The sequence below is a fragment of the Petromyzon marinus genome, chromosome 11 (assembly GCF_048934315.1).
Source record: "Petromyzon marinus isolate PM22_M1 ecotype Great Lakes invasive population chromosome 11, UKy_Petmar_22M1.pri1.0, whole genome shotgun sequence".
NCBI lineage: Eukaryota > Metazoa > Chordata > Hyperoartia > Petromyzontiformes > Petromyzontidae > Petromyzon > Petromyzon marinus.
In genome coordinates, this window is record NC_133677.1 from 10,474,988 (window position 1) to 10,479,664 (window position 4,677).

Below are 4,677 nucleotides of genomic sequence, written 5' to 3' on the forward strand. Positions count from 1 at the left end.
GTACTTCGGTTGTGGCATTTAACATGATACGCTGCACAACGTTCGAAGAGTTGCACCATTTAACTTCAGCTTTAGGATGAGTATAATTACAAAATACTGTATGTATCTTAGTGTCATCCTCGTCTGTTAAGTAGGGGGTGTGTTCTGTAACCTCCTGCAAGCAGGCCTTCACCACTCCACATGGTCTCAGTGGACCTGGCCTGGCATAGCGATTGTTGGTGGCACGTGGGTCCACGTGTGTGAACATTTCCGATCAATCTCGCCATTTACATGCACAATGTAATCTGATTGAAACGTGAGTGATCTTTTTTTTTTTATCCTCCCTTAGTCAATCTAAATGCCTTCGAACGTCTGGATGAGTTGATATCCATGTTGAAATCAAGTGCTGAGATCTCCGAAGCATATGTGGCACAGAGCGTTAGGTAGGAGTCTTGAGAGAAGCCCCTCCTACCAAAACATGAAAAAAATCCACATCAGGGGATAATTCATTACATCCCCAGCCAATATGGATGGTCTCCCGGCATGGCTGGTGAACGATGGGCACGTGTGCGTGGATGGCGTGGTCTGAGAGGCCTCGTGTTATACTTCTTGTGTACAAGGTTGGAGTTGAGAATAGAATAGAACCTCAACTGTTAAAAGTTACATCCATGTTTTAAAGATGGCAGACCATCTTTAAAACAAATGAATGTGCAGCGACCGAACTGGACAAATACTCTACAGTTCTGGAGTGTTTAAAGATGGCAGACCATCTTTAAAACAAATGAATGTGCAGCGACCGAACTGGACAAATACTCTACAGTTCTGGAGTGTTTCAACATACGTACGTGCTTACGTATTTTGGAACTTATTTCGGCACCGTACGTAGCCAACCATGCTAATTGGAGGTGCATGGGAAGAACAACAAACTTAACGATACAATCAATCTCATAAACACATTTGCAGATATTCTCAGTGTTAAAGGGGTTTCAGTAATTCGGGTTTTTTTTTGTCCTTGAGCTTTGACTTGTTTTTTTGCGATGTGACTTTTGATCCAAGCCAAGTTGGCAAGTATGCTTATGTATGCACGCATGTTGAACTTATTTCGCACCGTATGTAGCCAACCGTTACAATCGGAGCTTATATTAATCAGCCTTAAGAATAAAAAACCCTCATTCAACGCTTTTTCAACGGTTTTACTTAACTTGATTCCTCTGTTTGTCTGGGTCAAATCTTGTTATCAAAATTTCGTCCACTTCCCGTTGTCCAATCAATTTCACATTTTGCACACGTACTCAAATCCGGTGACAATGCATGCCTGTATCAAAAGCGGCATCAATTAATAAATTAAATCGCTACTTTAAAGCAATTTACATTTTGTATGGACGCCGTGTTATTTATATATATTTGTGTGTAGGTCAAAAACGCCTCGGTCCCTAAACTCTGGAATCGGCTCGCACAAAAAGCAGGCGCCACGTGTCTCAGGCGCCATTGACGTACTTCTCAAAGACCGTGAGTTAAACGAAGTTGTTAACAAAACCGTTTTTTTTACTTTTTTAAACGAGTTTATACTTAACTTGACTCCTGTTTGTCGTGGTCAAATCTTGCAATCAAAATTTAGTCTACTTCCTGATGTCCAATCAATTCTACATTTTGCACACGGTACTCAGATCCGGTGACAATGCATGCCTGTATCAAAATCGGCATCAATTAATCAATTACTTGACCCCTTTAAAGCAAATTAACATTTTTGTATGGACGCCTTATTATTTATATATATTTTTTGTGTGTGTAGGGGAGAAACGCCGCGGTCCCTAAACTCTCGAATCGCCCCGCCCAAGAAGCAGGCGCCACGTGTCTCAGGCGCGCCTGCTCCGTGTCAACCGGGTTACGGGCGCCCTCACTCACTCCACACAAACAAAAGTTGTACATTAATTTTGTAAAATAAGCAATTTATTCAAGTAAGCGTTGCTGTGGGAGCAGTCGCCGCATCATTGACGTACAGCAGTTTCCACTGCTGGATTATTATTTTCCCCCGCCTGAGGACGACCGCTTGTGTCGCGATCGAAACGTCGTGACACATTTTATTTTATTTTACACCGACGTGACTTTACCGAAAGAAGCCAAAGCGTCTGGATTCCTGCAGTGACGAAAGCTTCAAATGAACATTGACGTACTTCTCGAACCGTGAGTTAAACGAAGTTGTGAATAAAACCGTTGTTTAAAAAAAAAAAAACCTTTTTTGAAGGAGTTAATTTTACAGTCCCGTGTAAAACTCTGCACATTAAGGTTGTTAGCATAGCATCGTTTCCAACGCGGTGTTTGCAGCGCATGTGCAAAAGTATCAGTTCATTGTTGATTAAAGGGTACACTCAGAAATTACCATTACTTTCCTCCTCGTTCAAAGTGTTCCAATTAAGAACATAATCCTCGCCCGGGGACTGTTTGGCAGAGGAAGCATCGTAAAGCACACTGACCTTTTAAGAAGACGTTAGGCCACTTGTCCCATCTGCTTATGGATATTGCAGATTTTGCTGTGCATTGTGGCAGGAGTAGGCACACGTGCGCGTAGGTTCACCGAGTTACGTACCCTTAAGGCAAATGAGGCATCCTCATGAGCGATATAAACCTGTTATTAACTACGTTACAATAACATAAATCGTTAGCATCATCTTCCAGTTTTAATAATCATTTAATGTATCTCCCAATACATTTGACCTATCCTCCTACGCACTGTATCTGTCATTTTCACAACCTTCTGTGCTATGATTATATCCCTAGTGAGAAATGCACAAGGAAAACTTCATGCCAGACACCCAGAATCTGTCAGAACAGACATGAATGCAACCTTCATTCAGTTGCAGAGCAGATGGCAGACACTTTAAATAAACTGCCATGCCTGTGAACCAACAATGCACTACAATTGCCATGGTATTTACGTGATTACGTGGGTGTAGCTTATTAGAACTATATCACTGTTTTATATATATTGTATTATTTTATTGTTTCCCTTCAACGTGTCTTTACCGAAAGAACCAAGAATATGAATCACTGCAGTCACGAAAGCTTTAAATCAAAATATATCACTGATTGGTAAGGATGAATTGCCATATTTGTATTTATGGTTGTATTTTTACCGATAATGTTGTTTCTATACTTCGTGGAATTGCCTTTCCGTTTGATGCAAAATGTGGTCATAGAGCAATGTCATTTCACGTAACGAAAGTAAGATCCCGTCAATTTTCCAAGTCGGTAGCTAATGACGGTGATTCAATTGTAGATGCTCCTTTCCAATATATTTGATTAAGGAATGGCATTGTGTATATTTCAAGAGGCCATCAAGGCCAATAATGATACCATCATGCCTCTCCATTGCGTCCATTCTGCTAGATCCTTCTGCTGTTGTAAAGTTGATGCGCAACCCAGAGGTCTGCTCACTTTCTGGCTTTTGGTCGTCCTATTGGTTAGTGACCTCTGATTGTTATTCCAATGCCTGTCTCTGTAACAACCTTCCTTCATCCTGCACACGTGCCCCACCCATCTCAAGTTGCCCTTCTTGATTACCTCTACACTGGGTTCTTGACAACCATGGCATCGTTTACTCTGAAGTTCCTATGTTGTCCAAGTCCAGGCTCATTCCATAAATACATACACATTGTAAGGCACCGCATTGCCCAATTCTGCTTGGCAATTCCAAACGTTAGTCGAATGCAATTACAAAGTCCAAACGCGTATTTTCACTTAGCTTTGTTAAAGTCGAACTCTCTCGCCCATACATTAACACCAACATTCCCACTTCAAACACCTGCTATTTAACACGAATGGTGACCTCTCTATCTACTACTGCGATGAAGTAGAAACATTTATATCTGGTTTAGATTGAAAGGATATTTTCAACGTTTTTTTTTTTACATGAGGAACACTATGCTCCCGTGTTCTCAAATACAGAGTTTGAAATTGTTGCTGAGTCAGCATGTATACATAGATTGCAACATTGGTAAAATGAACAATTTCCGCTGAATAGGGGAATAGTCAGCATTAAGATCTCCAGTAAAACATTGAGGAAAAGCAATATTCGGTGTGTCCTTGATGTAATTTTATATATGTGCTCGTGTTCCCAAGTGATGTTTCACAATTTAACCATTTTGTATAGCTCTATGAGGAGAATAAAAGACACACAAGAAATACAGTGCAACATACCTGTAGATAAACAAGTATTGAATTTATTTACAATTTTCACAAATAATCATATCTATCAATTGTGTTAGTGTCTGGGATAGAGGTGGAACTGCATTTGTCAATGCTGAATTTACAACAATATAAAATTAATGAATAAACCAGAAGTGAAATCATAGGCCTTCTCCAGACCATCTCAAGGGTCTACCTTCCAACAATCTCTTAAGCTGTGCAGATGTAGTAATAGGTTTTTACCCTTTTAGCTGGCACAAAAACTGACACCTTTATACAAGGGATCATGTTTGCAATAACCACAACACAAGCAGTCAAAAATGCAAACAAAAAGAAACAACTCTGATAATGATATGCACTGTCCTTGAATTTGATTGGTCCACACCCGAGGTCTCATAATGTAAAGGCTTACCCGAGCTCTCAATACTCCGATAGTGCGCTGTTTTTGAGTTGTATGCCTTATGGTGTCATCTGGTCCAACACCAGTGGAGACTAGGCTCTAAGAAAAGCCGT

At 40.5% G+C, this 4,677-nt stretch overlaps 1 protein-coding gene and 1 long non-coding RNA gene across 2 annotated transcripts in view; one reads left to right on the top strand and one right to left on the bottom strand.

The window, feature by feature from the left end:
* The window catches only part of LOC116941228 (heparan sulfate glucosamine 3-O-sulfotransferase 1-like), a 233,057-nt gene that overhangs the window by 119,420 nt on the left and 108,960 nt on the right, over window positions 1-4,677 (bottom strand). The gene's annotated exons all lie outside the window — the stretch shown is intronic.
* LOC142924285 (uncharacterized) lies at window positions 1,706-4,526 on the top strand. The gene is made up of 2 exons (XR_012941473.1): window positions 1,706-2,163; window positions 3,367-4,526. It is a non-coding gene; the product is annotated as an uncharacterized LOC142924285 (long non-coding RNA).